This window comes from Podarcis erhardii (assembly GCF_964252035.2).
Source record: "Podarcis erhardii genome assembly, chromosome: 14".
NCBI classification, from domain to species: Eukaryota; Metazoa; Chordata; class Lepidosauria; order Squamata; family Lacertidae; genus Podarcis; species Podarcis erhardii.
Window position 1 is genome coordinate 11,471,352 of NC_138503.1, and position 17,164 is coordinate 11,488,515.

General features: G+C 45.7%; 1 long non-coding RNA gene across 1 annotated transcript; it reads left to right on the forward strand.

The window, feature by feature from the left end:
- The first annotated feature begins 2,161 nt into the window (after positions 1-2,161).
- LOC309329433 lies at positions 2,162-6,182 on the forward strand. The gene is made up of 3 exons (XR_014151162.1): positions 2,162-2,261; positions 3,791-3,919; positions 4,323-6,182. It is a non-coding gene; the product is annotated as an uncharacterized lncRNA (long non-coding RNA).
- Positions 6,183-17,164: the final 10,982 nt, after the last annotated feature.

Consider the following 17,164-nt stretch of genomic DNA (forward strand, 5'->3'; position numbering starts at 1 on the left):
GAAATAGTACCTCGGGTTAAGAACTTTGCTTCAGGATGAGTACAGAAATTGTGCTCCGGCAGTGCGGCAGCAGCGGGAGGCCCCATTAGCTAAAGTGGTGCTTCAGGTTAAGAACAGTTTCAGGTTAAGAACAAATTAAGTACTTAACCTGAGGTACCACTGTATATAAAAACATTAAAGATTTAAAAAAACCCCTTCCCTGTACAGAATTGCCTTCAGATGGCTCAGGGGTCGGGTAACTCCATACCCTCCAACATTTATCCAATGAAAATAGGGACATCCTAAGGAAAAGTGGGATGGGACATGGGTGGCGCTGTGGTCTAAACCACGGAGCCTCTTGGGCTTGGTGATCATAAGGTCCGCGGTTCGAATCCCTGTGACGGGGTCAGCTCCCGTGGCTTGGTCCCAGCTCCTGCCAACCTAGCAGTTTGAAAGCATGCCAGTGCAAGTAGATAAATAGGTACCGCTTCGGCGGGAAGGTAAATGGTGTTTCCGTGCGCTGCTCTGGTTTGCCAGAAGAGGCTTAGTCATGCTGGCCATATGACCCGGAAAGCTGTCTGCAGACAAACGCCAGCCCCCTTGGCCTGTAAAGTGAGATGAGTGCCGCAACCTCAGAGTCGTCTGCGACTGGAGTTAACTGTCAGGGGTCCCTTTAGCTTTACCTTTTTTAAGGAAAAGTGAGACATTCTGGAATCAAACCAGAAACCAGGACTGCTTCTCTAAATCAGGGACGTCTCTGGAATACAGGGACACTTGGAGGTTCTGGTAATGACACTGAATAAGCCTATGCTGTCTTTAATTTACTATAATGTTTTTAGTTATTCATTTGTTTTAAGGTTACTTGGTGGAAATGAATGAAATAATAATAATTTAATGTAGCTCTTCTTCAAATGGTTTTGCAATTGGAAGACCAATTACACTTAACGTTTCTAGTTTTTCATTCCTTTTTTTTAAAAAAAGAAAATATTGTACAGAAGATACAGAAATACTGTCAGCTGACCAGCGAAGGTCGGAAGCAGGGGTCAGTGCAGCAAAATAACCTTACAACACTCCTGTGTTTTGTGACACTTGTAACATCCCCGCTCCCCCACAAAGAAACCTGCTTGCCCATTTTCCGCTGCCCAAAAGGATTGATTCAGCTTTGAAATATGAAGTTCCGCACGTGCCGTTCTTGTTTTCTTCACGGAAAAGCCTTGCTGGTAAATATTGTGAGAAGAAAAGGAAAAAGAACCACGAACTGGTTAGGAGCAGCTCTGAATGGGAATATGGTCAACAGTGATTGCACTTGACCTGTGGTTACTCCTTAAGGGCATGACATGTGCTTGTTTTGAGAAGAGAGAGTGGTAGCTAATGGTGGCCCAGGGCAAATGAGGTTTTATTGGATTGTTGTTGAGGCTGTGTGTGTGTGTGTTGGGGGGGGTTAGTATTCACAGGAAGAGAATTCATTTGCAGAAATGGGATGACTGAATTGCAGCGGCATAGCGTGGGTTGTCAGCACCCGGGGCAAGGCGAGTAATTTGCACCCCCTAACCCGGGGCAAGGCAAGTAATTTGCGCCCCTAACCCCTAACCTGCCGCCACTGCCAGCTTCTTCTTGCTGCCAGCCTGGGCTGGGGTATTTACGGTAAGGTAGCCACGGCGGTGGTGGCGGCGAGTCCGTTGATCTGAGGCGAGTTGCCGCTGTCGCTGCCACCCAAATGACGCCGCTTGCCCAGAGGAGGAGGGCAGAGAGGCGAGGAAAATGCAACATGGCTCAGCAGCTGCAGCGGCGGCGGTGGGGCTGTGAGGAGGGGCTGCCTGGCGCGCCCTCCGCAGCCCTGATGCGCGGGGACCGTGGCGAGCGCTGAGAGCCACTGCCTGCCGGACGCCTTCAGCCCAGACGTGCGCACAGCTCGTCGCTTCCGCGAGACATGGGGCTCTGCTACAGCCTGCGCCCGAGGCTCTTCGGCGACTCCGGAGGCGGCAAGCGCGTCCTCCCAGATGTTGCGCCCGGTGCGGCCAGCCCCCCCTGCACCCCCCACGCTACGCCACTGCTGAATTGGCTTGAGCTTTCAACACTCCCAGATCAATAGCAGTCAGGGTAATTTTATCTCCAGGAGCACACACGAAGCCAGCTGCATGATCTACACAGCATGTGTGCTGGTTCCATGCTTGCTGCTTGCAGTAAACCCTACACAAATTCGGAACAGAGTCCCTAAGGCAGTTAGATGGCACCTTGCACACCTCTGTCCGGCAACTCCTGCAGCCAAGCTGGTGCGAAAGGTATTGCTCTGCGCTTTTTTTGGGGGGGGAGCACATCAGCGAGGCCAAGAGGGGGGTCTTGTCGACTGAGACCTCCAGACACACAGCCCAGGCTTCCACCTCAGGGAGGTCACTTTGGTGCTGCTAACACAGCCTAACTGATGTGGGAGGCAGCATTTCTGAATGGTGGACAGTCACTATATTGTTCAGTGTTCAGAGTGTTGGTGCTGACCTTTAAAGCCCTAAACAGCCTCAGCCCAGTGTACCTGAAGGAGCGTCTCCACCCCTGTTGTTCAGCCCAGACACTGAGGTCCAGCTCTGGGGGCCTTCTGGTGGTTCCCTCACTGCAAGAAGCGAAGTTACAGGGAACCAGGCAGAAGGCCTTCTCAGTGGTGGTGCCCGCCCTGTGGAACACCCTCCCATCAGATGTCAAGGAAATAAACAACTATTTGACTTTTAGAAGACATCTGAAGGCAACCTTGTATTGGGAAATGTTTACTGTTTGATGTTTTATCATGTTTTTAATATTCTGTTGGGAGCTGCCCAGAGTGTCTCGGGAAACCCAATCAGATGGGCAGAGTATAAATAATAAATTCTTCTTCTTCTTCTTCTTCTTCTTCTTCTTCTTCTTCTTCTTCTTCTTCTGTCGGGGGGCAGACTACCACAAATTCCTGGAATCAAGTAAAGGGTTAGAATTTAATCAAAGTCCCTTAAACCCTAGATCCAACTGGGTTTCCATTGCTGGAATTGCCAGGCCAGCCTGATAAAGACCACCTAGTATGAGTTGTTAACCTAACAAAGCAAGGTGATGAGCTTTTGAGAGGGACACTCCCTTCCCTGAGCTCTGAGATAGTTAGAAGACAATGTCAGAGTTTTAGCTTTGACATTTGCAGGAACGCAACACGGTAGTAAGGTAGCGAGATACAGAAAGAGGAAATGCAAAAGGGCTGTTGTCTGACTGATTCCTGGTCTCCTGTGGCTATGAGAGAACAAGAACCTCTGGGGCTATACTGCTGGGAGTCCTTCCATCATGGGCTCAGGTTGTATATATGTGTAAATAAACCCTATATGGTAATAACACCACAGTCTCTGCTGTGCCTCATTTTCTAAAAGGAAACACAGATCCCAATTAAGTACGCCTGGAACTCCTGGAATATGACACTGTTCAGAGACTGAGGTGACGTGCAACCATATTTTATTATTAGTTACACACTCTCTCACTTTTCTTCTAAAGAGCTCTAGGTGATTCCCCTTCCCTGCTTTTTATCTTCGCAACAATCTTGTGGGGCAGGTTTTGGGGGTGGCGGGGAGAGCAAATTCACTGAGGAAACGCTCCAAGTCACAGCTCCGGTGGTTCACCACAAGAGGCAGTTGACGATTCTAGTCCCCAGTGACCTGATATGGATTTAAACTTGCCTAACAGTCCTTACCTCTCACTCCAGAATTGTGGGAATTGTAATTCTGCAAGGGCTCCCTGTCAGAGAATTCTAAGCATCCTCATAAAACCACAGTTCCAAAGCTTTGTTGTAATTTTTCATACTATGTTCTAGAAAACTGAGATTTCTCAGAAGATGCCTCTGAGGATTCCTTGACGACCTTCCAGATCAGTCATGGCAGACGTATTTCCCTAAAAGTTAAATCATCTAATTCTTCAATATGTAATCATAGGTGATTGTTGGGTGTGTTTTGCATGCGTTCTCCATTGATGTAGACTGACAGTGAAGTCTAAGAGGCCCCATGTGAACTAAGGGTGTGGCTTGAAGATGCCCCACTGTCTGTGGCGCTTTGGCAGCAGGGCTGGTTCAAGGCATGGGCCTGCTGGAGATGAAGGAGATGAAGACCTCACTCCATGTAAAATCAATGAAGATACATGAGAATTAGGGAGGTTGGATAAATTGTTGATTTATTTGTCCTTAGTCTGGAATGGAAACCAAGCAACTGGTATTCAATGTTGTTGTTGCAAATCTGCAAATGATACATAATTCCCCCTCCCTACGTTTGCATTGTGTTTCCTTTGACTGGGACAACATAATGGCAACGTAACTTACAGAAGTTATGTAATTCCATCGCAGGGACAGCAAGGTGAACAATGTAGCTTTCGGCAGGAGACAGACAGAAGCAGAACAGAAACAGCGCTGCATGTGAAGAATACAGGGTGGAACAGAAAATGATGCACAGCCCTGTGGCGGTTCTTAGGATGCAGTCTAATAATATCACTGGTGACTCTTATAATACAATCCATGGACAGCAGTGTGGGTTTAATTTGTTTGTGGTTTGTGGGAGATGACTTTGTAAAAATCACGGGGATTTCTTCCAAGGGTCTACGTTTTGTGCTGTGGTGGTGCCAACATTGGATCTGTGGCACTGCCTGCTCAGTCCATGGAGAAAGATGTGTTCTGTGATTTAATGGTATCACACTATTTTAACAGTCTTTCTTTTCTATGCCCTGCAGCACTCATCTTATGACTGGCACTCGCAACAGTTTCTCCTAATTCCATGTGTGCCCACAGGCCCCAGAGAGGCTGGAGGCTGCAGCAGCAGTTGCTGGGGTGTTGCCTTCAAGTCTTCTTGTTTAACGCAACACATTTATACTGGTTAAACAAAAGTGGCATTGTGGGAAGTGGACATGAGGCCACAAGAATGACCTTTGGCCCGAGCCAACAAATCTATTATTTTATGCTTGTTCTCAATGTGCAAACTTGCTGCACCAAGGGCGGAGAAATATTTTCAGCCTGAAGATTGCATTGCCTCAGAGGAAACAATCTGGGGTCCATATGCCTGTGGTGGGTGGAGACAATGGTGGGTGGAGCAACAGATAGACCTTTGTACATGCCAGTCATGGAGAGGCCAGAAGTTTCTCATTTCACCTGGTCACAGTTCAAGGACACTTTCCAACCATGCTAAATCCACGAAGGAGGTCTCAGAGCCTGGGTGGTGAGGGATGGAGCTGGAAAGAAAGGGTGTGACCTGGGAAATGGGCTTTAGCTGAGGAAAGTCCCGAGGGCCACATACAGAGACCTGGGGGTCCACATTCAGTTCTCCACCCCTGAGCTACACTGTGAGCTCTTTGACAGAAAACTGGAGCCCAACAGAAAACTAGAACCCAAAACAGACCAGTTCCTCCTGTCAGAGCTGTCTGGGTGAGCTCTTGTTGAGATGGTAAGTGGTTCTTGGTGCTGCCCAGTCCTAAGCCAGGCTTGGTATTGATGGGCATCCAAATATTGTCATTAATTGACCAGAATTTCTTTGACAGAGTAAGCACCTTCCTCTTCACAGATGAAGCCCCTTTTGTGGATTCTTCTTGCTTTGGAGTATAATACACTGAAGAGAGGAAAGGAAGAGGTTGATTTTTAAGAAGAAAGCAACACTCTGAGCAGCCCGTTCAGAAATTAGTTCTGCCAAAGTTCTTCGTCTTGAGGAATTTTGGCCACTTCCTATTATCTGCTTTTTGTGTGTGTCTTGTGACTCTGACTAAATATATGACGTGATTTTTCTAGCATTAAGATTCCTTTTTTTTTTTTTTTTTTGCACATCAGGGGTTTTTTTTTAAGCGACCTTCTTGCTGAAACAGAAAATTTCCCTGAGATGTAGCAATGTTATGTTCTTGTAACCAAACACTGCCTAGAGGTCTGGCAGAAAACATTAAAAGCTTTCTTAGTTGGGCTCTCTGTTTACAACCAATGAGGGGTTATTTTTAATACCAGCTCCTATTTCAAAGTTAAGGTGTATTTTTTCTCTCTGGGCTACCATATAATGCCAGCCGAGAAGCTATACTGTGAACTTGGTTTCAATTGCTGTGTGAAAACGCACCAGATTAAAGCAGAACGATCATCAGGGCCTTGTCACATTAACTGGCGTTGATTGACAATTTCATGCTCAGTTATAGATGAAAATTCTAAAGATATGAATCAGGGATGGAGAATCTGGTGGCGTTGGATTCCAGCTGCAGCAACCTCATACCTTCCAACATTTCTTCAACGAAAATAGGGACATCCTATTCCATAATACTAATGCTAATACTAATTTTATTATCTATACCCAACTCATTTGACTGGGTTGCCCCCAACCACTCTGGGAGGCTTCCAACATATATAGTAGAGGTAAAGGGTCCAGTCGTGACCGACTCTGGGGTTGTGGCGCTCATCTCGCTTTATTGGCCGAGGGAGCCGGCGTACAGCTTCTGGATCATGTGGCCAGCATGACTAAGCTGCTTCTGGCGAACCAGAGCAGCGCACAGAAATGCTGTTTACCTTCCCACTGGAGTAATAGGTACCGTAAGTACCTATTTATCTACTTGCACTTTGACGTGCTTTCGAACTGCTAGGTTGGCAGGAGCAGGGACTGAGCAATGGGAGCTCACCCTTCGTGGGGATTCGAACCGCCGACCTTCTGATCGGCAAGTCCTAGACTCTGTGGTTTAACTCACAGTGCCACCCGCGTCCAACATATATAAACATATAATAAAACATTAAACATTAAAAACTTCGCTATATAGGGCTGCCTTCAGATGTTTTCTAAAGGATGTACAGTAACTTATCTCCTTGGCTTGGGGGTCGCATAACTCCACACCTTCTGACAGTTCACCAGTGAAAATAGGGTTGTCCTACCATACTCTCCAACGTTTTTCTGATGAAATAGGGGTGTACTAAGAAATAGCAGGACATCCTAGGATCAGATCAGAAACCAGGATGACTTCCATAAATCTGGGACTGTCCCTGGGACGCTTGGAGGGTCTGCAACCTCAGCCAGCATGGCTAGTGGTCAGGGATAAGAGGTAGAGTCCATCAGCATTTGGAGCACCACAGGTTATACATTCCTGATCTAAATTCTTCTGAAACTGCATTCGAAACGTTCCAGCAACTGTGGGAAACAAAGTTTCCACAGCAGAATGCACGCAGTTCAGCTTGAGTGAGGTAAGGGTACATTGTTGGTTTAGCTGGGATTAAGATGTAAAAAGCACTGGGGGCTTACTCCCAGGTAAGAGTGGATATGACCAATTAATGAAGGGCTACCATATGTCTGGATGTCCTCAGACGTTACTAGGATTTCAAAGGTACAAATGATGTTGGGGGAATTTCCGAAATGTGGTGCTTTGTCAATCAAAAAAATCTTCTCTTTTTTGGAATTTGGAATTTTTGGTTTTTCCTTAAAAAAGCTCAACAATTTTGGGGTCTTCCTAAAAAAGGGAAGTCAAGATTTCCTCACTTCCTGTTATTAAAGGTGGCAACCCCTAGGACCCAGAGGTGAGAGAGCAGGGAATTTCACAAAGCAATGTTGGTTAACCAGCCTGTTATTGGAATGCATGTTTCTAGAAGTTTTATAGTACAGCAAAGTTACATAATCTCTTTTCACTTCTGCTTCCAGCTTTTGTTTTAAATCATGGATGTTACTTCAAACAGATATAACTTGGGGCATTTTCAATGGCCCTGACAGATTGCATAGACTGATGTTTTTTAATTGTCATTTTGAAATAAAATATGCATTATCATCTGTATCCTTCACAACAATTACATCATAGTAAATAGGAAGGTGCTGCAAAGTATTTGCGTATATCTTACAATTTACTATGGTTTATTTATTATTAAGGGTATTGATGATAACATGTTTTGATTTTAAAATAGTAATGATATCAGTGTGCGTGCTCAAGAGTCACTGACTAATACAGGAGGCATGAACTAGCACTCAATTATTATTTTTAAAAATTAAAAAGAAAGGGAAAAAGGTGGAAATAGGAGGCAAGATTCATGGAGGAGAAGGAGGCCATAAATGGCTACTAGCTCTGCCTTCACCGTCAGAAGCACTATGCTTCTAGGGACGTGGGTGGCACTGTGGTCTAAACCACTGAGCCTCTTGGTTCGAAGGTCGGCGGTTCGAATCCCCACGATGGAGTGAGCTTATGTTGCTCTGTCCCAGCCCCTGCCAACCTAGCAGTTTGGAAACACACCAGTACAAATAGATAAATAGGTACTGCTGCGGCAGGAATGTAAATGGCGTTTCCATGCACTCTGGATTCCGTCATGGTGTTCCGTTGCGCCAGAAGCGGTTTAGTCCTGCTGGCCACATGACCCGGAAAGCTGTCTGTGGACAAACGTCGGCTCCTTCAGCCTGAAAGCGAGACGAGCGCCACACCCCATAGTCACCTTTGACTGGACTTAACCATCCAGGGGTCCTTTACCTGTACCTTTTACTATGTTTCTGGATGTCAGTGGCTGGGAACCACAGGAGGAGAGAGTGCTCTTGTTTGTAGGTCCTGACTGTGAGTTAGCCACAGGCATCTGGTTGGCCTGATCCAGCAGCCTCTTCTTATGTTCCTAAGTAGAATAAGAAAATATATACCTTAAAAGAAATCAGAATCACATCTCATAAGATCCAGGGAGGTTTATAATGAACACCCACTTTCTTACTACAGTGGTACCTCGGGTTACATACACTTCAGGTTACATATGCTTCAGGTTACAGACTCCACTAACCCAGAAATAGGACCTCGGGTTAAGAACTTTGCTTCAGGATGAGAACAGAAATCGTGCTTTGGCAGCGCGGTGGCAGCAGGAGGCCCCATTGAACCAAAACCCCCCAGTGATTTTACTCAGAACGGCCATTTCCCCACAATTTGATATACTGTTCTCTCAAACGGGGAATTTCATTTTGCTTCCAGAATATTGCATATAGAATCCCCCTAACAGACCACTGATTTTCGGACTATTTGGGGAAATCCACCGGCTATCCTTTTACTCCCCTCTCTTTGAAACTACCATCCTACAACGCCTTGTCAGGATTCAGGTTATTGGCCCTCATCCAGCCCACCAAAGCTTCCACATAATGATTCCACACCTACACAGCTTCACCTGATGTAGATGAGCAGAGGGTCACTTTTGATTACCCCTTTCCCCCAAATTTCTGGATGAACGCTCCTAATGGCTTCATATTGATGTTTAAAAAGGTTGAACCTTGAGGGAGGGACCTTGTAAAATAACTGACATGGGGCCAAACAAGGACCCCCCACTGCTACACCTTATCCGCCAACACCTATTGCAAACTGGCCTCCTTTTCAGTCTTCTTCTCATCCCCACTTTTAAATAATAATTGTCATCAGAGAGCGGGGAGTGGTGGAGGATCCATTATCTGTGGCAGCAACAGCGGAGGAGTCAGCGATGGGGGAAGTTGGCTGCAGTGGGGTGCAATGGGTTTTTTGTTGGGGAAGGGGTAAGAGTCGTCTTCAGGGGGGTGGCAGCAGCTTGGGGGTTGGCATTTTCCCTGGGAAGAGGAATTGGTTGGTAACCATTTTGAGAACTGCAGCTCTGTGGGAGAAAGGCGGCTTTCTGAACTATTCTCAGCAGCTGTAATAAACTACACTTCCCAGGATTCATTGGGGGAAGCCACGACTGCTATAGTGGTATCACAGTGATTTAAATGGATAGTGTGGAAGCGGTCAGAGCCTTGGTATCTGAAACTGAATGAAAGTATGACAAGATGATTAAGCAAAGGGGGTGGGGAAAGAGCAAGAGATCTGGAAGTCTGTGCAAAAGACCCAGAATTCAGACCCCCTAACAACATCCTGGCTGGGTAGTGCTAGGAGCCCCCACTATGGAAGCAGTCCAGTTTCTGAGCTGAGATGCTGTTTTGGTTACAAGTGAGCAGTCATGGGATTGCTTCTTTCACCTCGAACCCAACAAACTGTTCAGCTCACACCAAGTTGCTGACAGAATATGATCCGATTGAAGTTGCAATAAAAGTGTGCTGACCCCATGTTTCGTTCCCTCAGAGGGCAATAAGCCTGATGAGTCATATACCCACACACTGGATTTTCAAAAGGCTTTGCCCTGGAGTCATTCCTTGTCCGTGATATCGTAGGGCTTGTGACTTCAGACGTAAGTACAGAGAGCTATGTCAATATTAGAGGGAAACTTGTTCATTAATTTCCTTAACCAGTGTATTTGAACAGTAGCGTGGCAGTTGAATTAAAACACAGGAATCAACTTGTGCCTTGTTTATTCTATTTTATGATATGAAGTAGAAGCAGAGCATATAAATAAAACCCTGAATGAGCAAGAAAATACCCACCAAGGTAGCGAATATATTTTTCAATAGCGCTTAGCTTCTTATTTTTACTTCTTCTAAGGCAGGCTTCCTCAACCTCAGCCCTCCAGATGTTTTGAGGCTACAATTCCCATCATCTCTGACCACTGGTCCTGCTAGCTAGGGATCATGGGAGTTGCAGGCCAAAAACATCTGGAGGGCCGAGGTTGAGGAAGCCTGTTCTAAGGGTTAGTAATGGTGCTGTGAGCCTCCAAGCCATAGCCAATATGACAAGAAGGCACAGCAAAAATTAATTAAACGATCACACTGTTAATTAAAGTTGGAAGAACAATTCCAGCACTGGCTGCACAAGAACGTTAACAGCATCTCCAGGACAAGAAGGCCTGTCCAATAGTGTGGAGAGGAGACTGGCATGTGATTGATTGATATGTTGAACTGCTTTAAAGTTCTGATGAGGAGGGTGAAACTGGATTTGGAGGTGCACAAAAATTCAACCCCTCCAGCTAGAAAAGCCTTATCCCAATACAAGGAAAGCTCAGCTCCAGGATCTCAGCCTAGGCTCAATTTGTTGGGCTTGGGTGCCCTTCCTTTCCAACTTACTTGTTGGCAAGGCAGGGGCACAATGGCTGAGAGGTCTCACCCCCCACGCCTCCCTAGGGATGGAGGATAAATTAAATTTTGTTTGCCTTTTAATGTGAAAAGACCTGTTCTGCACTTCTCCAGCCAATACACGGACACAGTGAGCCTTTGAAGTTTGCCCTTCTCCGAATTTTGCAATTGCGTTCGCCAACAAACTAATATGTACAAAAAATGTATAAATTAGTGGAAAGTGTGCATTGTTTCACACAGCTTTGACCTTTTGCCTTCCTAACTAACACAGTTGAGAAAGGGGAACCTACCCACAGACATCAGCTCTAGGGGGTTGGGGTCCCTTGGCTCCCCGATAGTTTTCTACTGGGGGTCTTTTGAGTTGAGAGGAGGTTTTCAAATCCTAATTATGAAGGCATCTGACTCATTAATAGTCCCCTCCCCATACCAGCAGGAATCCCCATGGGGAGATCTGGATGGAAAGGAAGACAACTGGCGGATTTAACAAGTCTAAATATAGACACAAATCTAGTCCTTTGGATATCCTAGGTACCCGCTTAAATTATTGTCACACAGATCGTCTGCCAATCCAGTTGCCAAGCATTGTTCAATACCGGCAGCCACAGTGTGGTGGGCTGTGAAGAGTTCACATTCCATTCTGCTTTAACCAGATGCATGAGGATGTGACCCAAACAAGCAAATTCACGTTTGCTCTTTTGGTTCTTCAGCAACAGCTAACTAGCTGGTTTGCAGAGTTGGTCTCCTTTGTCTGTTGTTGTATTGAACAGGTGAATGGAAAAGGTCGGCATCGGGCCCAGTGAAGAACCAAGATAAAGTGGGTCAGCGTCATATTGTAGCCTCTGGCCTTTCAAAATGACATTTAAGCCCTGAGTTGCATTAGCACGATGATGGAAGTGAAAAGCACTCGGTTGGTTGGGACACCCATGGTGACCTGATGCCTCCGTGTGCTGTTTTTAGCTTCTGCACGCTCTGTAAAATGTTGGCCTTTGAATTACTACACTTCAGTTATTTCTGCCAACCCCAGCGAATGGCATTCTCTAATAACACACATATTATATTCACATATTATTAATTGGGAGTAATTGAAGTGTTTCTGTAAAAAAGGATGGTGAGATATGAATTAGAAAGGGTCTGCATTAGAATTTGAAATAGTTTTTAAAAATTCATATGGGCCACACCTGCACATTACATTTAAGACAAGGGACACAAGTGGTGCTTTGGTCTAAACAACTGAGCCTCTTGGACTTGCTGATCAGAAGGTTGTCAGTTTGAAACCCCATGATGGGGTGAGCTTCCGTTGCTCTGTCCCAGCTCCTGCCACCCTAGCAGTTTGAAAGCACACCAGTGCAAGTAGATAAAAAGGTACCGCTGCAGCGGGAAGGTAAATGGCATTTCCATGCGCTCTGGTTTCTGTCATGGTGTCCTGTTGCACCAGAAGCAGGTTAGTCCTGCTGGCCATATGACCTGGAAAGCTGTCTGTGGACAAACGCTGGCTCCTTTGGCCTGAAAGTGAGATGAGCGCCGCAACCCCATAGTTACCTTTGACTGGACTTAGCCATCCAGGGGTCCTTTACCTTTTCTTTTTTTCCTTATTACATTTAAGGCACTATTATGTCACTTTAATAGCCACAGTCTCCCCCAAAGAATCCTGAGAAATGTAGTTTACTGAAGATGCTGAGAGTTGTCCATTAGGTCCAGTTGTAGCCGACTCTGGGGTTGCGGCTCTCATCTCGCTTTATTGGCCGAGGGAGCCGGCATACAGCTTCCGGGTCATGTGGCCAGCATGACTAAGCCGCTTCTGGCAAACTGGAGCAGCACACGGAAACGCCGTTTACCTACCTATTTATTTACTTGCACTTTGACATGCTTTTGAACTGCTAGGTTGGCAGGAGCAGGGACCGAGCAACAGGAGCTCACCCCCTCGCGGGGATTCAGACTGCCGACCTTCTGATCAGCAAGTCCTAGGCTTTGTGGTTTAACACACAGCACCACCCACGTCCCTTCTGAGAGTTGTTAGGAGACCCCTATTCTTTTCAGGGAGGTACAGTTCCTGGAGTGGTTCAACAATCAATCCTTCTCTTCGGGGAGCTCTGCAAATTGTAGCTCTGTGAGGGGAAATAGGGGTCTCCTAACAACTCTCAACACCCTTAACAAACTACAGCTCCCAGGATGCTTTGGGAGAAACCATAACTGCTTTAAAGGGAAGATGTTGATGTGGCTGAGGCTTCTCCTCCCTCACCCCTACAAGGCATCTTTGGAACTCACTTGAGAAGGCTGAAAATGTCCTGACACAGATCTTTGCTTCTTCAAAGAACAATCTTTGGGAATGGTGCTACTCGGGCCTATTTTGCTGGCTCAAGCAAAGGACAAGATGGAATCTCTCCACCAACACTAACACCAACACTTGAAGCCAACTCCATTGCTGGTTGAATCTCATTTCAGTAGCATCTTCAAGCACACCTGAGAGGAAGCTGACTACTTAGGAGGCATGGAGCAGGCTGCAGATTTTTTTAAAAATAAAGCAAACGGGCTCTTAGTCAAGCGTGCTTGTGCTGAAAGACAAACTTACCAAGGGAACTCAGTCAACCTCTAACAACTTGAGTATCTAAGCGAACATATAGAACCTGAACCAAGTGTCATAATTTGGGGAGACAGCTAGGGTTTTGTAGAATTCACCTGGAAATGGAAATAGGATGGTCACCATGTTTGCCCAAGGTCAGGAAATCATGCAAACAAATACAAGTGGCATTTGCTACCGTTGTTTCTTCGGCCTGTGAATGTCACATAAATTATTGTGTTATTTTCTGCATTCTTATTGACATTTTTCACTGAAATGCATTGAAGTTAATTATGTGATTCATTGCATGATGATTTACATTAGTTTTAGCCATAATGGATAGTGGGAACTGAACTGTAGTATAACAGAAACAGTGCTGCTTGCAGAAAACACAGGGCAGGGCAGAAATGGCTACTTCCTTGCATCCCGAATTCATGGAAGAGATGTGTGGCAACAATTGCCACATGGCCCAGTGATGGAGTTGTCTTCTTTTTTTATTGTATAAGCAGAGTGTAATTCAACTTTGGAGCTTGCACAAATTCTTCAGTAAAGAGACCACCAGATGCTCGATGAATTTATGGCAAATGTTTGTGTTTTGGGAACCAACCTAATCCTATTTTGAATTTTGGGACCGACATTTACATATAGGGCTTCAGACTTAGTTAGGCCTGCCTGACATCCATGCTTCTGAAATGATTCGATCCCTGGTGGGAGGTCTTTAAGTGGATTTGACAGCAAGCTCTTGAAGCATGGATCTCTGCTGCAAGTTCTGGCACTTACCCTTATGTTAGGAAGCAATCATATACCAGGTCAGACTATTTATCCATTGTCTGCTCTGACTGCCAACAGGTTTCCGGGATCTTAGGCAGAGAGGGATCCTCCCTGTCATCTGACCCTTTTAACCAGCCATATCCGGGATTTGAGCCCATAACCTTCTCCCTAATGAAGCATGTGCTGTATCACTGAGCGATCATCTCTCCCACCCCCCATATGGAATGCTTCTTGAATGCCAGTGTCATCTTTGGGCTGTGCTAATCTCCTCTGCATCCTTCCAGGCAGAGTATGTATCACCAATGCAAGCACACAGGTCCTTGGGAATTGTCAGGGTGCAAACTGTGAAGAGATTATCATTATTATTTCAAATCCAGTGCATTTTAAACAGACCTCCCCGAAGAATGTGTTTTGCACATATGTCAAGAGCCAGTCACCATTCCTCACTGGCGACAGCGATCCCTAGAGACAGGGGTCAAGTGACAAGATTTAGATGCCACTCTGTGTGTGCAAGTCGTCTTTCCCCACTGTCCCAAGATAAACGGGTTGCCTTTAAATCTGCTAGAGACGTGCACATTGCAAATGATGTCATTTCCTGCTTTGGGCATTAATTAGTATTCTTGTTCACCAATATATGCTATGTTCCACTCCCATAGGGCAGGTGACAACTTACCCTGCCATAGATTTCTGAATAATTTAGTAGTGATAAAGTATTTTGTTCTGTTTTTATAACCAAGCGGTATATCAGTCTTGTTTAAAAATGTGTGTGTGTGTGTGTGTGAGAGAGAGAGAGAGATGAATGGATAAAGGGTTTTTAAAAGACCCAAAACTTTTATTCTCCTTCCCTCTCCCTTTAATGTTTTTTTTTTTTTAATCATGCACTGTCAAACTACTCATTTAATGTAGCATGCGATCCAGTCCTGAGTTCACATGATTCTTCCTCCTAGGTGATGGAAAGTAGCTTGCAGCATGAGTGAATGCTGGCTGGAGTATTAACAGTACAAGTGTAGAAAAGGTGTTTATTGCTTTCTGTTTACTGAGTCTGCCTTTCTTCATATCTTATCTTCAGCACCTTTGAGGGGGATACAGTGGTTTATAAATCTGTAAGCAGAGTGATTTCCCCCCCTGGGGGTACGCAGGGATACGCATACCCCTAAACAATTTGTGAATCTTTTACTTTTGTCCATTTACTGTATTTATTTCCCCCGATTTGAACTATAAAATGGTGATTTCCTTGAGTCAAAATGAGAGTACCCCTAAACATTTTTTAAAAAAGGAAAAAAGCACCGAGTAAGTAAATAAGGAGGGACGCTGGTGGCGCTGTGGGTTAAACCACAGAGCCTAGGACTTGCCAATCAGAAGGTCGGCGGTTCGAATCCCCGCAACGGGGTGAGCTCCCATTGCTCGGTCCCTGCCCCTGCCAACCTAGCAGTTCAAAAGCACGTCAAAGTGCAAGTAGATCAATAGGTACCGTTCCGGCGGGAAGGTAAACGGCATTTCCGTGCACTGCTCTGGTTCGCCAGAAGCGGCTTAGTCATGCTGGCCACATGACCCAGAAGCTGTATGCCGGCTCCCTCGGCCAATAAAGCGAGATGAGCGCCGCAACCCCAGAGTCGGTCACGACTGGACCTAATAGTCAGGGGTCCCTGGGACCCCAGAATGGGCTATCTGCTAAAATCACGGGGCTCTAATGTTATTTCTAGCACAGCTTTTGCTGGTAAAGAAAAACCACCATGCTTTGTCTCATGCAATCTCACTCCTTTTTTTTTTTTTTTTTTTTGCTGGAGAGTTCTTTCCCTCTTTGCATGAATGAAGTGCAGAGAGTAATCATGCGCTGTCCTTGAGAATGCAGCGTGGGAACCCCCTCTCGACCGTCCCTGGTCCTTTGTTCTAGGAAGCGAAGTTCAAGCTGGAGATTACTACGGGAGAAAGGTGGCCGGAGATCTGCTGAAGGGGGAAGAACAAGCACACGGCCTTGGCTTGCTTGCAGTCTAGAGTCTGGATGAGATAATGGAGCAGAGTGCAGCGCAGTTGGCAAGGCGGCTTAGCTTGCTTGCTCAGGTTGCAACCTTGCCATTTGTTCTGACCTCATCCAGGCCTGATCAAAGACCAGGCACTTGAAAGGAATGTCGGCGCAAGGCAGCAAGATGTGCCTAACTCAGCACGCGCACACACCTGGCTCTGATGTCATTCCCGTTCGGGGCTGCTGAGGAAATAGGGGCTGCCTCTCCCCGAAACACAAGTGGAGAATGTTCTGAGAAAATTCTGCAAAGTAATCTTCTTTTGTGGCAGGACAGGAAAAGAAACATCTCAGAAATCCTCTGAGGATTTCTCTAGAAATACAGTAAGGCACAGGTGTTTCATACAGCAATACAGGTGAGGACAATATGGGGCACCTTTGCCAGTCCCAGGACCTCCATCCTCCCCATCTGGATTTGGGCTGAAAGACCAAGGAAAAGTGTGGGCACGTGGAGAGAAAATTGTAAGCAAGCGCTATTTGTGACATGGCTCAACATCACTTCCCTTCTTTTCTTTTGGTGGTTCATTTTGCATACCAGACATCCGTGCATATTTTATGTTATGTATTGAAGTTCTCACCCTGGGCCAGCAGGGGGATACTGTAGATAGTTCAGGTCCACATATGCAAATAAGGGATCGAAAGTGACGTTCAGTGATTGGATAGTTACAGAAAATGGTTACTGTTGCATTCTAGTGGAGCTCTATATAAGCAGGCTGGCTGAACCCTTCAGTTCAGTTCTGTTCTGGCCTGTGAATAAACAAGATCTGTTTGAAGAATCACTGTGTCGTCTGATATGTTCACCCACAACTTAACATTTTACATGAACTAAACCATTCAGTAATCCATTATTACATCCGTCAAAACTTATTTATACTGTTGAATTTATCTTAATGCTACCAGCATTTTTAAATGAACACAATTCAGTAAACA